At 47.1% G+C, this 24,868-nt stretch overlaps 1 long non-coding RNA gene across 5 annotated transcripts in view; it reads right to left on the bottom strand.

Moving 5' to 3' along the window:
• Positions 1 to 24,868, bottom strand: part of LOC138684831 (uncharacterized) — a 144,105-nt gene that overhangs the window by 94,784 nt on the left and 24,453 nt on the right. For 4 of the 5 annotated variants that reach the window (XR_011324140.1, XR_011324139.1, XR_011324136.1 and 1 more), the window contains one exon: positions 7,570 to 7,936. This is a non-coding gene — a long non-coding RNA (uncharacterized lncRNA). Of the gene's footprint in view, positions 1 to 7,569; positions 7,937 to 14,417; positions 14,502 to 24,868 lie in introns of those variants that run through there. The other variant, XR_011324138.1, reaches the window with a different exon arrangement.

The following is a 24,868-nucleotide window of genomic DNA, read 5'->3' as shown; positions in this document are numbered from 1 at the left end:
AGGTGGGACCCGTTATTCGAAGCGCACGTCTCGCCACGCACATCAACGCAGCTGTGTGTCCACTGGAGCCAGTGACCGGGAGATTGAAGATACAAGCCTACGACCAAGGAGCCTTCGAAACCGCAGCTGGTCTCCTCCAGCATCATCCACACCGTTGAGCACCACGGGGTTGGCTTTACTGATGTTTCATGGGAGACAGACATAGATGCTTCATGGAAGAAAGCAAAATTTTACTGGGGCACAGAAGAGAGACACTTTTCTATTTCATTTCACCTGGTCCTAAAAAGGAAAAATAAAGAAGACAAAAAAAGAAGAAATACAGCCCCCCCTTTTTCCCCTTTTACATAAATATTGGATCTGAGTGCTTTCTACTCTTAAGAAGTTAAAAATAGGAAATAATATCAAGTCTACATGCTGCATCTTTTATCAAAGCCTTTTATGAACATCAAAACCAGCTCCTCTGCGCTCTTTTATATTTTTCTGCTGTCACTCACAATTCATAAAAGGGGACTACAGAGATACAAAGGTTGAAGCACTTCCCAGCACTGTCACAGGGAGCCAGGGACAAAAAACAGCTTTTCCTCAAAGCTCTGAAATCTAAGAGCAATTTTATGATATAATGTCACTTTTAGCACAAGAGATGAATAATAGATATTGAAAATATAATAACACTTTCACAAGTAAACAATGCTTTGCAGTGTCAAAGCTTTTCAGCAGCACTGTCAAGCCTTTGCAGAAGGATCGACAGTGCAATCACCGTAACACCACCGGGAAGCAAACACTGCGAGAATAAACACGTGTTTAACCGAAAGGCAGGGTCTCTCTAGCCAAACTCCATCTGTGCTCTCTAGAGACACAAATCCAGATCCCCTCTATAAAAAAAGGGAGGTATGGAGATTAACAAGGTGAACCAGAAACTCTTTTACACATAAACTTGACTTTGACCCTGCCATCTCTCAGAGACCTGCGATAAATCCAAACCTCCTCCCCATCTGTACAATGTGCGGGCTTACACTCACCTATATTCAAGAGATATGAGCATTAATTAACTCCAACATCAAAAAACCCCCCACATTTGAAAGATGGTAGCTGCTAGAATATTCATGCCTCTTCCCCAGCCTGTTTATATGGAGCAAATCCCCCATGCAAACCATGGCTAACCCGAGAGCGCTGTTTAGCTGTTCAGCATCTTTTCCACAGAAGGCAAATTCCATAACTTGTGGTCACTATTATTTTTTTCCTGCCTTGCACAGTAAGAGTTAGGAATTCGAAGGGAGGAAGTGATAAAGCCATGATAAAAAAAATTCCAGTGAACTTTCAGCATTATCCTAACCAAAAAAGAATTTCCTCCTTAGTCATCCACAGGCAGGACAAGCCCAGCTCCTCCGTGAATTACAGAAGAGCAGTGAAAAAAATGCTTATCTGGAGATTACTTCTCTTCCTAATACCTCGGTATTTAATTTTTAAGCAGGGCAAAGGTCAAATGAAAACCACCTGATGCTGAGGTAAATGCAGCCCTGGATAAAACTGCACAGGGACCCCAGCAGAAAGAGCTGCTCCTTGCAAAAAGCTTAATAAAAACCAAGCGATGATGCCAGCGGGGAGGGTGACAGCACTTCAGCATCCATTTGCCACAAGGATGCTGCCAGCTGGCGGGAGGGCACATCCACGCTGTGGAGGCGGCCGAGCCAAAAGGCGACAAAAGCCCCCGTAGCCCAGAGGGAGCCAGGGCAGCACGGGGGTCCCAGCATCGCTCAGCACCCTCGTGAATGCCCCCAGTGCTCCCCTTTGGCCAGGCAAACTGGAGTGTTGAGCCCGGGCTAGAACCAGACCTCCCAGCTGGACGGTGGGCAGGGGTCCACCTTCCAGAAGTACCAGGGCTGGGATGCATCTGTGCCTCTTCCCCACACTTGTCTACGATAACCTATATAAAAATATATACGTCTTTTATTGCACAGCAGCAGAGCACATGCTCAGGTCCCCTTTTTGCTGCTGGAGCCTCAGGTTTCTAATCTGACCTCCTGGCTTTGACACTGCAAAGGTAAAAAGGAGGCGGCACAATGATGGTTTCCTGCAAAAGCAGAGCTGGCAAAACCACAGGATCCCCAAAACATTGCCAGGGAAAAAAACAGGATGGGTGCGAGATTTGCTTCCAGCTCGAGAAACACCCTCAGAATAAAAAACTGCCCAAAACAGTATTTTGTATATCTGAACTGGGCTCTATGCCGCAGGACCAGAAGACTGGGCAGATGCCCTCCCTTGGTGGCAGGCTGGCCCCGTGGCAGCCGTCCCTGCCTGGCAGTTTTTCTGCTGGCCGAAATCAGCAACCAGACCAGCTTGGAGATGATTAAAACTTAATTACGAACTCTTCAGATCATGTCCCGTTCACGGCTTTGGGACGGCGCAAATCCTGCCACCTTCACCAACGGCCCCTCCAAGGGCCTCTCGCAGACTTGGGATGCCAGCCAGCTTTGGAGGCTTTACATTTTCGTGGCATGAGACAAAATTCACCACGAGTTCCTCAATATTAATCCACATAATGCTGCTCAGCAGATGGGAGCCCAAGAAAACAGCCTGTCAACACCTTCAGCTCTGCAGAGCCTCTCAAAGCAATGCAAAGGATTCGGGAGCCGAGCAGATACTCTTGCTTTGCTGGCTTTAGCAGTGATACGTCTTGTGATAGTTCACTGCTTCTTTGCAACCTGAAGCAACACAGTAAGTCAGCAGACAGTTAAGTATTTACTGCACATAGTAAGTCAGCACCTCCAGATGCAGGCGCTCATGGAAACAGCAAAGATCACACTTTAAGATCTTTATTCTGAAAGTAAGCGCCGAGCAACATCTTGAAGCGATAAATAGAGGACCATTCAACACATACTAGCAAGATTATTCCAGACCTTTAAAAATATATAAGTATTTATTTACTTATAGAAATATATAGAAATATGGTCTTGTGTATCCCCAGTTAGATGCCCTGCAATGAGGGCACGAAGTTCGGGCACAAATGGCACGTGCCGAGATGCTGTTAGCGAGCGCCCCAAGAGAGGGACAGACCCTAAGGAGCAAAAATGCATGCTGCAAAAGGGGTTGAAGGTTTTAGCACAACCTAAGAACTGAGATCCACAATTAATTTGCTTTGCTCGGGTTGGCTCTCGCCACTGCCTGGTGACCAAAAGCCAGCATCCTCCAAACCATGGTCCTGGGTCAACAGCAGCAGGATGAGCACAGGTCTATCAGCATCCCTCGCCCTGGGCACACTCCTCCAAACCCCCCCAGGCAGGACAGGGAAAGAAAGATCGAAGCAAAATTTCAGCATCAGTGGCTTCAGCATTTTCCCCAAGCAGAGGAAGAAGCAAATCCAAAGATTCAGCTGTAAATATTTTTAAAGTGGCAAATGGACTTCTGGCAGCCAAGACACGAATCTTTAAAAGCACTTACTTGCATTTGCTGCCCCCAGCCCTTGCAAATCCAGCCTGCTGAAGTGGTAAGGTAGGTTGCCCACAAACCGAAAGCTGAAACTAGTTTCAGCCCCAATTCCAGAGAATTGGGAGTAATTTTAGAAGCAGGAAACCATCAAGCAAGAGACAGCCTCTGTAGATTAAATCCTCTTCCTTTGCCAGGCTTCGATACATTTGACTCACAAAACCATAAAGAAAGTAAAGACTCCCTAAAAAAAGCTTCATTGTCAAATTTATTTTATAGCTTTGAGGTTATTTTTTTTTTCTCTTAAACCAATAAATACTTGTAATTCCTTTATTTGCTTCCAGCTGGGGAGAGATTTGAAAACTTCTGCAAACCTGCAATTTCAGTGCTTGTCTGTGCTGGGCACTAAAAAATTCCTCTCGGGTGAGAGTGAGAGGGGTTAGTCATGACAAGAACATCCCTGCAATGTGCCAGGGCTGCTTTTCACTGTCATCCAACCATCGTTAATACTGACTTAGCCCATCCATGATTTTTATAACCAGTTGTGTGCTTTTGAAACACACATCCAAATGCATTACCCTCACAAGCAGCCAAACTGAAGCATTTGGGCGTTTTGTTTTGGTTTATTTTGTTTTTTTAATTAATAACATGCATCTCTTCATAGACCTACCCCCTAAAGGACATTTTGACCCAACGCTCTGCACCCTGACTGAAAAGCCTGAAAGGCTTTGCTATTTTACCAGCAAATATTTTAAATGCTGATAGAGTTCCATCTTTTAACTGGGTTACCTTTTAACCCAGGGATGCACCTGGCAGCCCCCCAGCCCAGATGCTCGTGCTGGCCGAGGGGAAAGCCCTTAAATTACACTCCCTTTGAAGCTGCCCCACGTCTGTGCAGGATGAGACTCGGGCTCTGAACAAAACCCGAGATGATTTTTCTTCCCCGTAAAAGACAGCTGTAAATTTGCAACCGAAACATAGTTCTTCGCCAAGCTCTAAGTCTTGGGCCACCCCCAGGTACCGGCAGGCTCTCAGGTGCCTGCAAGGTTTTATGTGACTCCCTTTGCAAAGGGCAATGCAGAACGCAAGATTTGGGGTACACCTACCACGGCTCTTCTCCTTGCTCAGTGTCAGCGCAGAGCCATGCAACGCAGAGAGCAAGCACCCTTGGGGCTGCTCTAGGTTACCCAGGTAATGGGCAGGTTTTGTTCGGTCTCCAAACAGGCATCTCCAGAAGCACCGAAGCGAGTGCATGACTGGAGCAGAGCAAATGACACCCCATTTTCTGGGGTGACCTTGAGCACTACTTGTACTCCACAACTGTAGCCAACGCCTCTCCTCATACTCATGATCCATGAAGAAATCTGTGTACAAGCGGTGATTACACCTCTTCTGGCTCTCTAAATAAGAGGAAACCCACAGAACTCCCTTGCATCAAATTATAGAGATGCTCTTCCTAAAAGGTTGAGCAACCAGGGCTAGGAGGAGACCAATAAACACATTTTGCACCTATGCTCCAAGTCTTCTAGAGGTGTTCAGGATTCTAATTAGGTTTTTCTTTGACTGCAAGGAGGAAAGCCCAAGCTCCTAGTTACATTCAGAAGATAAAGCTCATTCCACTGCAATACACTGCTGACAAAGGACATTTTCACATCTTACAGGAACAAGCCGAGATCTGGTTTGCAATGACTTTATCAAACAGCTGGCTGAAAAAAAAAAAAAGGATTTTAGCTATCAATGGTGTTTGCTTTAATTGTAGACAAAAAGCTCATGCGGCCAGTGATCCTTCTTTCTTAGGTGCCTTAGAAGTTGTTAGGAGGTGGTTAATAAAACACCAGGAATTTCAGTGATGGGAAAGCTGTGTTCTGTATTCCTGAGAGAGAAAAATGGGCTGAACAACTTTCCTGATCAGCTCAAACCGTGGGGCTTGCCCACCCGTGAAAGTTAATTCAGGTTAAGGAAGGAAAACTCTTATCTCCGAATGAAAGGCTGAGACCCCAGCCAAAGACACAGCCAAACCCTGGATTTTTAGTCATTTCTTAATTTGGTGCACAGGATCAGAGCAAAGGCTCTGAGCAAAGCTCTCGCTGGGGCTGTTCTACGGTGGTACCCGCCAGTCTGCTCACCCAGGGCCAGATCCTGCACAGACTGACAGCGTGCTTCCCTCTGGCTCCACCAGCAGAAGGCCCAGCAGGGCTGGGAAGACGGCGAGATCCCGGGATGCCCAAGCTGTAGAGGAAAGCCCAGCCAGGGGCACCTCAGTGGACGATTCCAGCTCTGCTGCCCAACACACAGCGATGTACCAAACCTGAGCTGCAAACCAGCAAACGAGAGTGGAGTTTGGCTTGGTGAGCCCAGGTGAATCTCAGCAACGTTTATTTGGGTTTAGTAAATTGTTTGTGTGCTGAAGGACAAAAAGCAAGGGGAGAAGAGAAAACTTAAATACCACTATACATAACATTATCACCTTTCACGTGCGGACCCAAGCAAACAAATAAAATTATTTGCTGACTTCACCTGAGGTACAGGTGGAGTCACTGGAGGAGTCAGCTGCAGAATACTGATTTCCTAAATAACTGCCCTTCTTCTCCCTCCTGGCTATCAGAGAAGGCCTTCAGATGTACAGAAGAGGCATCACGCAGAAGAAATACAATCATTTTTCAGTGCCTTTTCTACGTCATTTGAGCCGGACTACAACATGCCAAGTGAGCAAAGCAGGAGCACAGTTCAGCTGGGGGAAGTGGAATGCTGAACATCCCAGTCCCAGGGGATGCTTCTGCAGCAGTGCAGTGCACACAGCCCACGCAAGCGATGCCGGGGGTCTCCATCCTCCCCGAGAGGTGGGATCTTGCAGATGCTGCTGGGCTGAGCCTCCAGGCAGTCCTCCTGGAGAAGGTCCTCTCTTGGCACATGACTATGTTGCATGGGGGTTGACCACTGACCATCCCCACCAACCTGGCACACCGCTGCTTTTCACCCACCGTGTCCAAATCCCCGTGGTTAATTCTAGCCTCTCTTACAGGCACAGCAGGCACTTGACTTTCCTGCTAATTAAAGAACTTTTTTTTCCTCAATCTCTGTCTACCATCTCCATTTGGCCTACGGGTCACAAATTCAAGAGCGAGGCAACCGATTTTGTTTCCCTCCCCTGCACACGCTCTACCCCCCCATTTCCTTCCTTTAATCTGATGCGAAATCGCGCTTACGAAGCAAGAAGATGAAACTTTTAATGCCTCACAAATGCTGATGGGCATGCAGAATAAATGTATCGCAAAGCATTTTCAGCCCCTTCCCTTCAGCACCTCCTCTTTGTATAGTAAAAATAAACAAGCTAAATTCAAAGAGCTAACTTTTCTCTGCCCTGTAGAAGGAGCGATCTGTTCGCCAGCACACATGAGCGGATTCAACCCAAACCAGCACAACTGCCAAAAAGGATGATTTTCGCAGCAAGTTGATACCCACAGAGACTAACACAATGATCCGGTTCCGGTATTACAGAAAATGGAAAAAAAGCTTGCCACCTTCACAAAAACATCTCATTCATTGTAAATGACTATAAAAATGCAAATTTGGTTGTTATCACTACAGCTATTGAGTTATCCATGTCTATATTGAATGGGAACGGTTTTAGTTTTAAAATGTAAAGCCATCTCCTTTTTTACAGGATAAGTCATCCTCAAAATGACATTCTTCAGCAGAAATACTGTTAAATTAAGAAGAGGAAAAATGGATTAAACACTCGTGTCATGTCCTTTGAAACCAGACAACGAAGCCCGATAAGCTGATCCACAGGCAGCTGGTGCCGGCTGTGGGTTACAAACACAGCGGGCAGCTGCCCAAGAGTCCGGGGCTATCCAGGAGGAGGAATAAGGAGCAGCAGATACGAGCACCTCCATCCCCCTCCTCAGATGCGAGGCTCAGGTTGGGCATCAAAACCTTCAGGAGAAGCTGAGCCCACCGCTCCACACAAACCAGCCTCTCAAATTGGGTCTGTGTCCTAACGAGGAAAAGCCACCTTCAGAGCATGGCGCCAAGGAGTTCAGAAGATCTTACCTCTAGGAGAAGCTAGTAAGGAAAAAAAAATGGTTGAACTCCTAAAGATCATGAAACCAAATTGGCTAGTGAATAAGAAAACCATCTACATACCTGCTGGACATGAGCACTGCTGCACTGGAAAAGCTCTGGGAGAAGAAAAAATATCCTTCTGCTGTGTAAAGCAACGGCTCCATCTTGAGAAAATGCAAGGGGAGGTATTCCAGTAAGTGACCAGTTTGCTATAATCCTCAGGACAGAGAGGCTTCCTTCCCAAATGACACAAGGTGACTCAGGAAAAAACAGGGTAAAAGATGGTAAGAACTTCCAGATGCTTTTATCCGCAGCCAACGTTCTCCAGCGGGTTTTCGGGGTCCATACATCCCATGATCCTAAAAATCCTTGGGAGCTACTGAAAGGACCATTCTGCCGGGCTCCTCCAAACATTACTCCGGACCAGTAGGAAGCGTGGGGCTGGGACCTTCAGAGAGAGGAAAGGGACAGGCCATTACACGACAGCTCTTACTACGTTGGATGAGGTTTATTCCCATGCAAACTCATGTCTTCTGATTTTTTTTTGCACAGTATGAAGTTTTTAGTTGTTTTTTTTTTTTCTTTCTTTTTTTTTTCAATTTGCATGGTTTATTTAAATGAATGTCACACTGAGCATAGGCACGCCATGGGGCCACCACCTTCAGATGCCTCACAGGTGCCAGGTGATGTGAGAGGAGGAGGACAACAAGCCAGTGATTGAAATAAAGTTCTCATCTAACCAACAGATCCTTCCAAAACCCTCTTTCTTTCTTTTTTTTTTTTGTCAGAGGAAAGAAAGGAGACAGTTTTCCTCCCCTCTCCCTTTTTCTCACCCATTCTAAACCCAATGAGGTGTTTTCTCCACCAGGGAAGAGAAGGATGGAAAGGGTTGTAAGGCAGCAGGTCAGCAGGACCACCTGCCCTCCTGATTTCAGAGGAGAATGTCCATCCACCATCAGGAGTCCGTGCCAAGGTCTAGCCCAATCCAATCCATCAGCGGGTTCCTACCCCCGACATCTCAGAAACACACGACTCCTGAGTACAACAACCCTCTTTGACCTCCTATCAGGCAGAGCCACGCTTCCCACCTCTATATTCAAAGAAAATAAACACATCCCAGCAAAGTGGCTCAAAATACTCAGGGAATTAGTCATAAAGATTCTAGTATTTGATGTGTATAAACCCATCATAATCTGGGGGGTGGGGGGTGGTTGGTTTGTTTGTTTGGGGTTTTTTTTGTTTTCTGATTTTACTAATTGTGCTGGGAATAGAGTTGCTGGGATTTTTGTTTGTTATTTTAAGATATGAAAACTGTTGCACAAACACAGGCAATTGCCAGGCCCAGAAATAATGCCTAGCAAGCACTGAAAGGAAACTCAAATAGCTCTTCGCCCCACACTGCTTTCTAGTTCATCTGTAATAAAAACAGCAGAGAGCAGCTGAGAGCCAAAAGGGGATTTTTTTTTGCTTTGTTTTAGCTGCAGCAGCACAGGAAGGTGATATCATTGTATAATGTAACCAAGCAAAGGAGTAATGAAAGTGCAAGCAAATAGATCAAATAGCACAGGGTTAAATAAAAGGTGTGATAATCATTTGTTTCACTAATTGTGTCAATAAAGTCCTATCTATCCTCAAACAACAGAAACGCCATCAGATATTAAAAAAAAAATTAAGTGAATAATTAGATGTACAAAACCCCATCATTTTTTGCCCAGATGCTCTCTTTAAAGGGTTGATTAGGAGAATCACGTGTTTATTTTAAATAAAATTCCACTGACTTTGATCATGTTTAAATCACCTCAAGTACAAAACCTGCTTTGAATCAAAACTTCTTCCTCCCTAGGGAAAACAACAAAAATTGCCTTCTCTGCAGTAAAGATGCAGCCTTACCACAACCTAAGATAACCTGGATCGCAATACCACCAGTGGGAATGGACGACACCGTAACCCATGAAAATACTGTGGCTTTGCAATGTTTTGGGGTTGTTAACTACAAAACCCAGGGCAAGTCAGTACAAGGCAACTGGAATTCTGTAGATAGGCTGGCAAACGGAGTTGCAGTTGAAGTCTGTTAATTCATGGAAAAAGAACTCTGAATTGCCTTGCCCTTGCTTCTAGTTTTTTTCCAGCGATGGGGAGAGTTAGGAAATGAAATAGTCCCTAACCTCCTCCCCATTAAATGAACTGAAGCCGGAGAAGGTCTGACCTAAACCCCCGAGCTGATGAAAACATTTTGGAAAAGGACTCGAATCCCCCAAAATAACTCACATCCCACAAATTACACAGCAAACCTCAGCCACTTTGATGACTATATGACACTCAAAACGCCTGTAAAACCTGTTTTTCTACTGCAAGAACACCTGCCTAAAATCCTTGAGCTAACGGTTTTCTCTATAAACCAATTACCTGTAAAATATGAGCATGCAAACAGAGAAAAATCTCTGCCACCAGAGAAATGAGACTTGCCCCATAGACCCAGCCCCTTGTCGTGCTGTGCCTGGAGCACCAGCAGGGCTTTTTGTCCCAGCTCTACCACGGATGTGTCAACATGTACTTTGCTCACTTCTCCTGGGAGACAAGCCCAGCGGTCCTTACTGTCCAATGAGCAAAAACATATTTTTCTTGTTTTCTTCCTTTTATTTCTCCCCCCACCTCACACACACCACACCACTCCCATCACTCCCGTCATCTGCGTTCAAGCCCAGCAGGATGGCAGTAGGACCCAAGGGCTATGGGAGAGCTCAGTAACCACCGTCTTGCACACATTATGTTTTTACAGAAACATATGGGCTTTTCTAGTCAGGTTATAAGGGCTGGGACAACTGATAAATGATTACTGCTAAATGACAACTGACAGGTGATTAATGTTCATTTTAAGCATCTTCCTTCATGGTATGGAGGATCCTCAGCACCTTCCACCTCTGGATGTAAGGAGAAGATACTATTTCAGGGCTTCCCAGTTTGGGGTGCAGATGAAGTTCAAACTCTTGCGCACAGGAGAGATGCCTGAAAAGTCGATTTTACAGTTCCTTCGGCTCTACCCTTAAAATGCACCAGGTCGTTAAGGCTAAGCACTCTGCCTGCTATGAACGTCATACCTCCAGCTCCAGCTCACTGCACTCCAGGCTCTCAGCAGCCTTCTGCTTCCCCCTCAAATCAGAGGGTCTTCCTTGCAGACTGCCTATGAGTACTGCCTGACACCAACAGTTTAGGTTTCGCCCTAAAGAACTCACTGAAGGTCATGCGGTAGGTTGGCAACAAAGCCCTGAAGAACATCCACATTTTGCAAGTCATGGGCCAGCACTTGAAAAACACAAGTATCCTCCCCACCCCGTGAAAAACACATTCATCCTCCCCATCCGTTGATGAGGAATAACTCCGTTACTCGTACACAAGGGTTCAATCACCCACATGAAAAAACCCCTATGCGCTGAGCACGCCTCCAGCTCGGAGCAAACAAGACATCAGCCTCAACGCGGAGCAGCCCTCTGAGCCTATGGCTCCTCTCCAAGGGCAGCAAGAACAAGTCAATGTGAACTGAAGGAAACCAGCAGTGAGCAAAGCATGCCCCGCTACGGAGAGCCCCCGAATGATTAATAGCCACATGAAAAAACCTTGAGAGACTCACTGCTAATTAGTTACAAAATAAGAGAGGGGCAGGGGGGAAGAAAGAAGAACAAGGAGTTCCACCTGTTAGATTTTTACCATTAGAGTCCCAAGTGCAAATGGACTCATTTTAAAAAACAAAGGGTGTTTTCTGTGCCTGTGGTTTTTGTTTTAAGGAAAGGGCTGTTTTCCACTTCAGCATGTTCATTACAACCCAGCCATGTGAGTTAAGTGCAGTAAGGGACCTGTTAAACCTCATGATCCACTGTAGTAAGCTCCAGCAGTGACTTTATTATGGGCAAGAATGCAACCAGGAGCATTCACCTCCACTGCTACATCCACCAGGCACCACGGGCAGCATGCACCCAGTTCACTGACACCGAAACCCCCTCCTAAACACAAGGTGAACGTCCCAAAATGGTTTCGTTACATCCCCATGCAGAAGAACATTTCCAGGGGCAGAGACCACTTATCGAAGTCAATGCTACCCAGCAGCGGAAGTAAAAAAAAAAGAAGAAAAAACCCCAACTTTTCTATTTTTCTGTAAATTCTTGAGCTCATTGTAAGTGAACAGTTGCAGGTGTATTTGCTGAAAGGCAGCAGTTCACTATAGTGGGTATCCCAGCTACCTCAGGGGAATGGTTTTCTCCCAGTTTAGTGAGCCAAAAAGGCTCAGCACCAGCACCAGTGGAAGGAAGAGGGCAGGATCAAGCCTGGACTGTCCCCTGCAATAACATCCAGCTGGTGAATTAGCTCAAGCCATCTCCAAAACCCCTCCTTGGCTGTTACCGCCCTCTTCTTAGGCATGTAATTTTAAAAGAGCTATAGACTGAACCTGGCATAGCTGTGAGAGTGGCAAAATCAGGGGTTTTCAGGTCAACAGGACTTGCGTTTTGTACCAGTGAAGAAACATGAACTTGTTTACTGTATGGAGTCATGGAAGGACACTGGTAACAGTCTCTTCTACCATGTGCCTATAGTATTTACATTCTTGTAACAGAGAAAGAAACAAAACCCTAAAAACAAATTCCGCCCCTCATAAATTGTAAAGGCTGCTGCTCCTTTTCCTCCTCGCTCAGAAACACCAAGTTCTTGGAGTAACCTGACTGCTTCTGCGGGCTTCACAAGCCTGGCCAACAGCCACATCCCAGGCAGTCTCTAGAGCTAGGGCTTTTGCTCCTAAATCAGAAAAAGCAGCTATGGCTGGGACATGATTAATGAGGGGAGGGCACTTCGCAGGTGCTCCACCAGCCTGTGAGCAGGTGAAGCCACATGCACACCCAGTTAGCAGTGCAAATCAGGAGGAGACCATTACAGTTTGCTCATTAACCCCCAAGAGTTGGTAAACTTGCAGCAGTCTGAGACACCCCCTAATACAACTCACTGTATTACAGAGTATTTTAGGAAAACAAGATGGAGGGAAGAACCATTTATCATGTCCCACCCTACCATTTTTCATCCTAAAAGTCAATTCCTTCCTGCAAACTCCAACCAAAAGGTGTTTGAAGGAGAAGGACAAGCACGGAAGGATTGCCCGGTAGATTGGGCACTCCAACCTATGCTCTGCCCAAAGACGAGTCGCTTGGTACTGCAACATAAAAATGCTTCCAAGAACTACTGACTCTTGTAATAGTTCCACAAGAAAGCGTACTTTTAAAAATGTAAGCCTAGATATTCTATTGAAGGTATTATCACACAAATTCTTCTCCCTCGCATCCATCCGGGACTCTTCACCCACACTCGGTATGGATCTGCCAACTAACCTGAACCAGCACCCAAGGGACCAAGGGGCTGTATTTTTACAACTCAAGTTCTCACACAAAATGCAGGTCATGACTAGCTATTTTGTCTTCACAGAACGATTCCAAATGAGGATCACAAGCAGGGATGCTATTATTTAAAACAGTGCTGAGATGCCTTACAATGAAACTGTTCTTCTAACCCTTTTTGTTTTGAAGACAAAAAGCAAAATTTTAAGCAAATGTCCCACAATCTGACACTTTAAGCACCTAATGTCACCTTGGATCGTTTTCAAAGTAAGATTTAATAACCTTATGCTCCATCTGCACCAGCTGACATAGTTATACTAACAGAAAAAAAAACTTTTAAATGTTCCCTAATGGGGAGTGGGAGGAGATACTCTCCTAATAAATGGAAGACTGTTGCACAGAGAAGACCAAAGGAAGAAACTGTAAGGTAAATATTAACTAGCATTTTTATAGTATTCAGGACAGGAATGTTCCCCAATGTAGTATGTGGTAGTACCAAGAAAAATCATTTTATTTCATGCTATCAAAATCACCTCTAATATGGAAAAGAGCATTCCATACATCCTCCTCTTCGCAAAAGATGCCTTACAATAAATTAAAGAGTGTCATTCTCAAGAGATACCGAGTTGCCTCACCTGGAAAAATTGAAAGGTCACAGAAAAACCAAGTCTATCAAGAATGACCATTTCAGCCCTGAACTACTTCCAACTCAAACAATGGCTACGCTCCCTCTGACATGCAATCAGGTTCCTTGGGTAAGAGGAACATCCACCTGATCCCTCAGTGATGTTCTAAGAGTGTGGGTCACTCAATAATGAGCTGACTCATTAAAAAAAGCCTAGCTTTTTTTTCTTCTTCTTCTTTCATTTCAGAACATCTGTGCAAGACCCCAGCACAAACTGCCCCTATCTGGCAATTATGACTTTAGCAGGGTGCGGGTGAGACCAGAGGAGCCGTAACCCCTGTGCTCTCCCTCCAGCTGCCCGATCTCACCACGCAGCAGCACAGGGCACTGCAGCATGGGGTACCCATTGCTGATCTGAGTTCCCAAACATTGCTGTCATGGGATGTGCATGAGGGGAAAATCAGACTTGCAGATCCAATGCAGAGGGATATAAAGCAAAGGACAGTACTTCATGCCTCCTGCTCTCCCACGATTGTGGATTCTGGCTTCAAAGCTGTTTTACAGAAATGCTGGCCCCCAGGATAAACTTGCAAAGATAAGCTGTGCCCCTTCAAGTGCAGGAGGAAATGGATTTTTGTTTTGCTTGTTGGCTTGCTTTCTTTAAATAGACTCTCATTTAAATCAATAATCTCTACTCATCAGCTACAACTACCAAAAGAAAAGTTAAGATCTGTGCATCAAAATGAAAGGCAGGTTCCCACACCTGGGGGGAGGAAGGGTCCTGCCTGATAGTTTTGTTAAGTGAAGCACATCAATCAGCCCAGGGAGGACCAATGTCAGCACCCCAACATGGTACCCGGCCATGCTGCAAGAGCAACTGCAGACCCTTCAGTTCTCTCTCTTCAGCAAGTGAGAAATTTCACACTTACTGGGGGCTCTCCTGCCCCTCTGCACTGGCCGGGAAGGAGGTACAGATGGATCACCACCCTGCCAGAAGCAGAATCACACCGGTCCAAACTACATCTGTCTAATCTTCTCTGCTTCTCATGGGTCTTGAGAGATGCAGGAAGGCACATAATTCGTTGCAGGTTGTGCGGTGCTGTGGAACGAAGGCAGTGGAAAGAAAAGGCTGTGAGAGGGTGCCTCGCACAACTCATCACATCGAGTTTTAGGAGGAGTGAGAGTCAGCACAGGCTTTTTGCAACACCCCTCTAAAAACCCACCAGGGAGAGCAGTGCCCACCACAGACAGAGCGGGGACAAGGACTGCGATGCTTTGTGGTACGTTAGTCCTTATCCTCCAGGACTCCAGCACGTACAGCCTCACGCGTCACCCCTACCTTTTGTTCTACTCTTGCAATTCATTTTGGTCTTACATGCACACAAGGGAAACCATGTCTTAGGACAGCCATGCTTGAGGGCTGGGTCCGTATCTCGACCCAGGTCCAACCAGTTACCAACACGGCTGGACCTCTCGCAGCCTTTCACCAGTCAAAAGTGTGAAGAAGTGTCTCATCCCACCAAGAGCACCAGAGACCTGATGGACAGACTCGTCACAGAGAGGATGCTTCACCCAGTCTAACGAGCAGAACACACAGCAGCAGCAAAAGCACTTCCCTGACAGCAGCCCTGGGAATATGCTTGGGCTTTTGTTGGCCCACTCTTCCTTTCGGGACATTTTTTCAAGCATAATAGGGCAAAAGCACTATTTTCCTCTCTGCAAGACAAACCTCCAGAAGCCTTTGCCGGTACAGATCTTGTCAGCAAAGTCCTGCTGGCAACACCGCGGGCTGAAGGAGGTACCGGGAGCCATGAGCTCTGGGCTGCTAACCTTGCTGCTGGGGGGTTTCAGCTCTGTCTTATGGGGGTAAAGTCTCCCATGACGTACGCTGATATAAAACAGAGTTACATGATGGGTGTAAAATCACCAGGTTTGTGTTTTGCTTGGTAATCCCTCAACAACTGAACCAGGAGACACCCACAGCAGATACAGATCTTTGTTACCTGGTCGCCAACATACAGGAGTAACGCAGCAGTGGTTCTCCTCCCCATCTAAAGGAATCAGAGGGGTTCATGTTTGTTACCAGTACTTCTTCCATTTCTGAGATCAAATTTAATAAAAAAAAAAAAAAAAGCCCACTTATAATAGTTTGAGCTACTGAACCATTTAAATATCTACCTCCACACCTGCAGGAGCAATCTCCTCAGGACAAGGAGACAAGGCTGCCTGGGTCTGCACATTCAATAGCTGGACTGAAATGTCACATCACCTCTTACAAATGCAGAAGAAAGGTGGCTGGGAACACACGAGAGTCCTCCACGACTTCTGAAAAGCCCTTGGTGACTCTGCAGTTGCTACAAGCGTGCAGGAGGCAACCACTAGCCATGACAAAGACCCGAAATGGGAGATTAGAGATGATTCTGTTCAACTGCACAGAAAAAGCCATTTTTGCATGAACACTGCTAGGGGACAGCCCTCCTAACCAGCTGACTTCTCCTCTTCCAAGAGAAACAAAAGGCACTCGTTATACCTGCTAGGGATGCAACCATTCTGGAGTTCCGCGTATACCCAGCAAAGCGTGTAACAGGGGCACATGAACTATGCGGTGATTACGGTCCCGTCCGCTGGAGAGGAGAAGCTCCAGATACGCCTGATTGGGAGACTAATTAGGACACTTTTTTTTTTTTAAATTCTTTAATTCTCTTAATTCCTTACAAAACAGACATTTGGTATTTGCCCATCCGCTGGAAACTGGCACTCACCCAGGTTTCCATCCCACTGTTCACACCCAGGTAGGCACCATTTCACCTCCCGTGCCGCTGGCAGGCTCAAACAAGAGCCTCTTTCTTTCCTCGGGTCCCATGTGCAGGCACGTGGCAGCAAGGAAACCATTAGCTCTCCCACCAGCCCAGGTCTAGCCCCAAAGACCTGCAAAAGCTCTCACAGGTACGAGATGGAGCTACTGCTCCATCTCCTGAGCTGCTCAGCTGCATCCTGACGCACAGCCCAGTGCCAGGCTCCCTCCCTGGGCACCGCTCCGGGATTCCCAGGAAAATTTGCTGCAAACTCCTTCTTGCCTTGGCCAAAATGAACTGCAGCTTCCCACGCCCAGCTTGGTCACTGTGAACCCTCCCGGCTTCCCAGAGCGGGGCTCAGTCTGAAGCTTGCGGTCACTTTTCGCTACCTTTTATTTATGATTTTTAGTCTACAGTGTTAGTTACTAGCTTACAATTAAAAAAAAAAAAATCACTAAGCCAGCTACAAAAATAATCCTCCTGCTCATTACATTTTCAGTTCTTTATCTTAGACCTATTCTTTAAGCCTTCAGGATCTAGGCTGTCACCATGAAGGCTAAAAACAGGCTTTATAGTCGTACAAATGCTGAAATTCTCACAAGACTACATCACTCCAGGAGCAAAGGAGCTGTGCTAAAATTATAAAAGTGGCTAACAGAGAGCTAATTAGATGCTATTAAAAAAAAAAACAGAAGACACCAGCCCCTTACTTTTCAAAGATAAAATCAAGCAGCTTGAGGCATCAACTTATCAGCTGACGTTTGCTTTCGTCAACCCCCCGCGACCGCAGCCTCCTGAAATCCCTCTATTAAACTGGATTTGCAGTTCTCCCTGTTAAACCAGCCATACCGCCACTGCTTCAACCCCAAGAAGGCAGAGATGTGCCAGCCACGGGAGTTGGGATGGTGGGGTTGGTCCTCTGAAGGCACCTGTGGGACAAAGACTCAGCAGAAGACCTCAGCGCTGGTGAAGTTTGATCCCTGCAGCACTGGGCCAACGCAGCTCCAGCCCCACGAACACCAAATTGATTTGCTGGTCCAATGAGGCCAAAAGGGGACATTTCTGAGCCTGTTCCTCCTCTCCGTGCTCCCCTGGACCAGCTCAACTCATCAACCCAAAGGAAACAACACACTGCTCTTGCTGGGAGTGTTTTTTGCGGGTAAAGCAAACCAGCCCAAAGCCAGTTGAGAAGCAGCGAGGGGGTAAGGGCCAAGAAGGAAAAAGTAATTTTTTTAATGAGCGTAAATCACCCTTTGCACAGCTGACATGTTTCAAGATTAGTATTTGGCTGCTTTTAAAGCTGAATTCTCGGTGGCTGCCTCCTCCTCCAAGAACCAGACGAGAGCCCAGCGGTAATGACTTTCCCCGTGCACTGTCACACTTGGCTTGAGGTCTGAGCATCCCCGCGGAGCCCAGGAGAAGCCCCACGTGCTCCGGGACTGGCACACAGCTCCGCAAAGGCAACTGAGGTGAAGATTTCAAAACATCTCTGGGAACAGCAGCACAGAGATATTTTGGCAGATTAGGCTCTGTCTTCCTGTTACTTTTTTTAAAGCTCCCACTTATTAAGGGCACATGTTCAATATTCCGTAAATAATAACAGAAAGTGTTTGCCATTAAACCAAAGCCCATGGAATAATTTGACTCATTTCAGCTGGCAAATCCAAATAATGCCTGCCCCACTGTTACAGGCAGCTTTAATGTACAGCTCAGTGAAGTCAACAGGCACAAGCTCAGGACCTTCTTGAGGTGAAAGAAAATATTATTATTAGGAAAGATTTCATAACAGCGTAGGATTAGGCTTCATCCAAACATAGATGTTGCATTGGTTTAACTAAATCCAGCATGGAAAAGTTTTATTGCATCACACAGTTACATTATGAAATTACAGTCCAGGACTCATTTTTCTGCTGATATCCAAGAGCAAATCCCTTTTCTGCTGATGCAAAGATTCCCATCAAGGACTGGGCTCCATCTCTGCCTACCCCATCCCATGCATTTGTGAAAGGATGTTTTGCTGTCTTGTACTTGCAGAGCACTCCCTACTGTTCACCACAGTTTTAATCCTCCTCACCAAAACCAAGTCAGTCCTACCAAATGTCCATTCCCATCACTCTGCTTTCGCCTCCATCGCCTCCACCCTTTCTGAAGATTATTGCAGCCACATCAAGAGGAAAAAAACCAGAAACACAGAAAACAAGACCCCTGAAAACACATCTGGCTCCTGTATAACCCTCTCTGTGTTTGCAAAATAAATACAGGGCCTAACAGTGGCAAGGAGCTGCAGGGAACCAGCTGTTTGCTCCTCACCCTGGAGCTGCCTCCCACCAACCCTGCACCATGCACAAACAGGCTCCAGCTCAGCCGGGTGGACGGATGACCTCCCAGGTTGGCATCCCCATCATTTTGATGTCTGAATGTGCACACAAAACCAACTAACCTTCCTGCAACCCAAAGAGGAGATTTTTTAATTTTTATTCCAAGACTGACAGTGTACTGCACCTCTTACCACTCATTTATTGCTACCAATATTTTTACTTTAGGCATGTCCAGGCTCTTAAATGCTTAATGACCAGGTTTTCTGAAGAGGAAAATAAGGAAAAAGAGGATTATTTTATCACTACATTAGCATCTAAAGGCATCAAAGGCATTCCTAGCCACATACCACTTGCTGTATGTGAATGCAGTCAAATACTGTATTTACATACGAGGACCGCTCCAGGAGTCTCAGAAGAACTTAGTCATAGAATCACAGAACGGTTGGGATTGGAAGGGGCCTTGAAAGGTCATCTAGTCCAACCCCCTGCAATGAGCAGGAACATCTTCGACCAGATCAGGTTGCTCAGAGCCCCGTCCAACCTGACCTTGAACGTTTCCAGTCCAAAAGGTCCCTTTTCTTTTGCAGGGATGGTGCTGCCCTGGAAGGTGCAGGGTTCGCTCTGCCAACACATCTCCTGGTTAGGCATTTCTGCCCACTTTGCTCTGTGCCGCGGCCCCGTTACTGGAAGCACTGCCTCTGCCGCCACGCCAAGACAGCGATGCAGGTGAGTGCTCTTTGATTTGCTCCAGAAGGAGGAAAAAAAGGAAAGAAGAAAAAAAAAAAAGGGTAGGGTCAGAGGAAGCTGTTTAAACATCAATCTGAGCTCACTGGATGGGGAGGGAAAATGCCTGGAGCCTGTACAACTAACTGCTGCCGCAGCACTGACCGTCCGCCGCTTCCACAGCTCCTCTGCCCCAGGCTCAGCTAAAACCTCCGCAGGGGCTTCCCGGCGGGAGAAAAGCCCGCCAGCACGTCTACCAAACCCACAGGTAAAGCCAGGGATGTCTCTCACCTCCTGGGGAAATACACTAACACCAAAAGCAGATCCATCTGTCACCACCGGCCTGAAGCACCTGAGTGTGCCTGACCCAAAGCTGCTGCCTGTGCTCCGAGCTCTCCCTCCCCAGAGCTGCTGAAGAAGACGGTAAGCCTTCCCTAAGCATCTGACTTTGCCGGGAGCAAACAGTCCCACTTCAGCCTCTCCCTGAATTTCAGTGGAGTCAGGATCTCTCTCTGCCGGTCGTAATCTGTTCCAGGAACAGGGTAGGGGAACAGAAGATCTGTTTTCATGTAGATTCCCACCCTTTATCACAAAGAAAAAAGGGAGGGAGATTATTGCAGCTGATACTATCTTTCCTGAAATGAAGCAATGTTAGCCCCAATCCGTAAGTCCTCAAGGCTATTTGGCTGAAATATCTGAAGTGACTTCCTTCTGACGACAGCTCATCGAGACACTCTTTCTGCCAATCTCCTTCCTAGGCTGAACTCATTTCTCTTGGGGATGATGCTGGAGCAGAAGCCAGCAGCCTTTCCAGATCGCTTTTGCCATTTACTTAAGATAGCAAATGCAAAGCTGATACGGTATGTAATCAGACTGCAGGATATGTTTGGTGAAGGAAGCTCCCAAGGTTAAAGAAAAAGAAAAGAGGGAAGGAGGGGACACTTAAGCACATCAAGAATATCATAGTCAGTGGCATACTAACAACTGGACTTCATGATTCAAGGCTAATAAACAGCAAAAAGAATATAAAAACTAGAATTTATTATAGGAGATTAAACTTAATCAGTTTTTTCTCAAGAAGATGACACCTCCTGGCCTCCTCTGACCCATCTCACGCTGCTTATTTGGGAGTCGGGCTATCGGATTAGACACGTTTGTGGCTGATGCAACCCAGCAAACCCAACGCTGCGGCACCCTCGGCCGCCGCCTCGAGCTCCTGCAGCCGACACGGCACACGCGGTCCCGGCGCTGCCCCGTGATCCCAGAGCCGACGGGAGGTGGGTGGCAGCTGCGGCGTGATGCAGCAAGGCTATAAAAAGCTGAGGACGCAGCCGGGAAAGCGGCAGTCGACCTGTGCCGGCAGCGTGCCGGCATCACCTTTCACCTACATCTGCCAAGCCGCTTTCCCAATAAAAGATTATCTTGGCAAAACAAGCTCTGTCACGGCTGCTTGTTCCAACAGGTCCCAGGATCAGGGTTATGTCCTTGTAGGACACGGCAAGCTAAGGGCGGGGAGGAGGGCGCCCCGTGCCCAAAGCCGTCCCTCAAGTCAGGGGGATCCGAAAAGTCTGTCGCAGGAAAAGGGAGCCCATTCCCGTCCCCGGTGCCTCCTGCCAGGGCTCAGCCCCCTCCGTCCCACCGCAGAGCCGTCCCCACGCTGCAGGATGAGCAAAAGCCCCAGCAGCTTCAGGTGGAAGACTGATGCCCCCTTCCCAAAAACGGCCACCAGAGAAAGCGCGGCAAGAACATCGCTGGAGATGCACGTGGAAAAGCCCTGATGGCTATTCCAGCTCCATCCCCCTGGCTCTCTGGCCCGGCAGCAAAACACAATGGACTCGAGACCCGAGAGCCAGCAATAGATATGGGAGATCCAACTTAGGAGACTCACAGAGGAAAAACATACCAGAAGTGCATCAGTCCCACAGAAATGTGCCAGAAACTACCATCCAGAGGATGTTTAGTTCCTCATCTAACGCTGGTTCCATCAAAACGCTCGCACTGCCTCCCGTGCTGGAGCAGGCTGTTCGTGCCTGGTCGTAACTCGGCTTCGGTCTCCTCCCCATCCTCCCCAGTGCCCAGCTGGGGCTGGTGCCCAGCTCCTCCGGATCCCGCCTGCAGCATCCTGGGCATCGTGGGCACCACAAGGGCGATTCCAGCTAGGCAGACAAGTTCATCTCTTTCCAGCTAAGCTGACGTGCTCACAAGGATGGACCTCTGAGCTATCAGAAGTGCTGAAAGCAGCCAGTGAGACATCAGAAAAGTCAAGAAGTTATGTTAGCTGTTAGTTGCTACGTTTTTGATCTACCTATCTGGGTTCACACAGATGGCAAATTTTTATTTATTCATTTATTTTGGTTTCTATCTTTTAAAAGTCCTTCTATACCACTTGCAAGTCATCCACATGCTGTCACTATACACACATCACCATTACTCCCTAAAAAAAATTTACCAGAGTCTTGATTATACAAAAAGCACAAACCCATGTCTCTTCCTGATGGGTGAAATGATATATCAAAGGAAAAGAGCCTCACACAATACAGCAACAGGGCTGCGAACAGAAGACTGGCAGAAGAGTCAGGACTCCTTAGGAACATACTTTCAGGAAGAGTGTGGAAAGATCCTGGTAGATATTATCATATTTTCCTGCCTCAAAAGCAGCATGGATTAACAAAGCCAATAAAAATGACCTGGAAACCTATACTGGAGTGCCTTGGCCTTGATTTTGATCTTGAAATAACCTGGCCCAAGCTCAAGAATCATTTTTAATATTTTTTTTTTCAGAATGCATTACTTTCAAACCTCCAGATCTGTCCTTTATATAGTTCAACACGTTAGACACCTTTTCCATTTTTTTCCATGAGGCTGAAAACACAATCTGTGAAGTCACATTTATCAAGAGAGACTTGTCCATCATCGCTATCTCAGTAAGTACTTTTCCAAGGAAAGCGGTGTTCGTTTCACAGCAGATGTGGGCTTTCCCACCACCTACCACCAGGAAATGCATCATGTCGATATCCAGACATGCCAAAGCCAGCCTGCTCTTTCCACAGCTAGACCAAAGTTCTGGCCTTGAGATGACAAAGCCCAGTTTACCTGGCAACTGTTATTCTCACCAACACGAGCCAAATCTGTATAAGAACTCACTCTGTTAGGGCAGTATTTTCTCACAGCTGCCAACCTTGGTCCACCTGGCTACGGTTGGATGCAAAGGGCTTGTTGCAAGCAAGACTAAGTATGTGCAGCAACTTTAAGCACGTTTTTACTTTATTTGAGGAGGTCTGTGCACTCTCAGCCAGGCCTGGGAACACACACAGCTGCCCGATGGTTTCCTGTGCGGTTTGTGTACCTGCACCACCACTAATCAGGATGCAAAAATGAGGGAAATTGCTGGTTTTTGTTGAATACAACAGTCACATTGGCAGAGGTCTGCATGAACGCACCCAAGCCAGTATGAGGACATCCTATCCTCCTGTCTTCTCCTGAACGTTCACAACAGCATAAAGGCATTGAAGACTGCATGTGGGACTGGGAGAGATGGTGGGAGTCCATTCTCCGACCCTAATGGAGTGTAATGGAGCAGTGTAAATAGCCCCACTTGTGGGACACCCGAGGACGAGAGACCTTGTGATCCTCAACTGCCTTACCATCACCGGTTCCTGCCACCCTCCTCCTCCGTGTGCCCCCCCAGAAAGGGACCTCTGCGAAACTGTCTTCTCAATCCAAACCCTCAAGCATCCCCATGGACATGCACAACCCAGAAGCCTGCAGTAGTTCATTGTGTATTATTTTAAGTGGTTCAGTTGCATCAATGAAGTCCTGTTCATTAGGATGCCCTGAAGCACATTAGGCCGTAATACCCAACGGTCACAGCCCTGCATATCTAAAAGGACCAGGAATAACTCTGAAGAATGTGAACCCTCCAGAAACCACGTGATGAGCGTTCCAGTGAAAGGGATGGCTTTCAAACATAGTGGCACAGGAATCACCAGATGGGATCAAAACCAACCACCGCTCTTGCTCAGCATCCGGCCCCCAACCTCAGACGCCGTGGAGAGCAGACCCATGCAGCTGGCAGGACTGAGAGGACGCTCCCACCAGCACCCACCACCAGCACCCACAGACGACCTGCTGCACTCTCCAGCTTAATTAAATCGACAGTTTAAACTAATTCCTCAGCTGCTACCAGTTCCCCTTCTGCCACCCATGGCGAGCGTAGCAGCCTCCAGGAAGCAGAGCAGACAGCTGACAGAGATGACAACATCCACCACGGTGGTTGCATCGCTGGGAGACCACCTGCCGCAGCCCCTGGGGGTACATTTAACCACAGGGTCACTGCTTCAACAACCATGTACTTTCATGTATATGTTTTCTATATCAGGTATTTTTCTTCCTGTGTTTTTGCCCCATCAGACCTTATTCTGAATCTCACCGAGGTGTAACTTCATGTCTGGCAGTCAAGGAGGGTGCTGGCTCCCTCGCCCAGGTGACCGAAGCGAGGACAGCTCAGGCATTTGCCACCCACCACTGTCCACTTCGCTCCTTCTCCTACAGGAGAGCACCGAGCACCACCAGCAACCCATTTCGTCAACCCCATGCCAGACTACAAGGCACGACAATGCTTGAGCTGCTTCATATGGTGGTCTCTGTTCCCACGTGTCCCCAGACAAACTCCAGGAGAAGTGGTGTGTGAGCCTGCAAGTGCTTCAGCCACCCCAGCCGAACCTCCTGCAAGTCAAAACCTTGCGTATTACAATGGTTATGTGGCATCCTGACCTCAACTCCCGAGTCTGGTGGCTCAGGTACTGGCTCTACAGCCACGAGTTCCCGTGACCATCTTGTACCGATAACCCTGAGCCACCCAGCGTGCTGGGAAGCGGCAAGCGCAAGCAGGTTCTACATTCCAGTAAATGGGGGTATGTCTGGCTTCAGGGAGTCACCGAGACAAGGCACCAGGTCTTGAGAATGGTCCTTCCCACTGCCAAGACTGAGAAGTAATAAAAGCTGGATGAGGAAATGAGGGGAAAAATAAAACAAACACCCACAACATCACATCGTGGTTCATTTATTGTTTCAAACAGCTGCAGCAGAAATTCTGCTTTTGTTTTTGTTGGCTTTTCTCTTTTTTCTCCCTTTCCTTCCCTTCCCTTCCAAACAAATGAAACAAAGCATGGAAAGCAAGGGCTCTGTCAGCATCTGTTCTTCACCGACTGTTCATTCCTAAGGGCCAGTCAGGGAGATGGACCTCGAATTACAACCACCACAAGTACAACTGGACAGATAAACCCCTTCCAGAGACAAAACCCTTATTTACAGCAGAGTACACACCTACTTCAAACTGCACTGCTGCAAAAAGCATCTTTGTCCATCTACAGCAGGGGCTTGTCCTGACTTCATCGTGCGAGTAGCTGGAGTTGCAATAAACCCTCAGCGCAGAGGAGGACCTCTTGAAAGCCAGGTGAACCGTGGCACTGCCTAAAAGCTCTGGTCTTTCACTTCAGCTCCTGTGACCCCCATTTAAAAAGATACAAATAGTTTAAACAAAGA

Source organism: Haliaeetus albicilla, chromosome 3, assembly GCF_947461875.1.
Source record: "Haliaeetus albicilla chromosome 3, bHalAlb1.1, whole genome shotgun sequence".
NCBI classification, from domain to species: domain Eukaryota; kingdom Metazoa; phylum Chordata; class Aves; order Accipitriformes; family Accipitridae; genus Haliaeetus; species Haliaeetus albicilla.
This window is presented reverse-complemented; position numbering and strand designations above follow the sequence as displayed.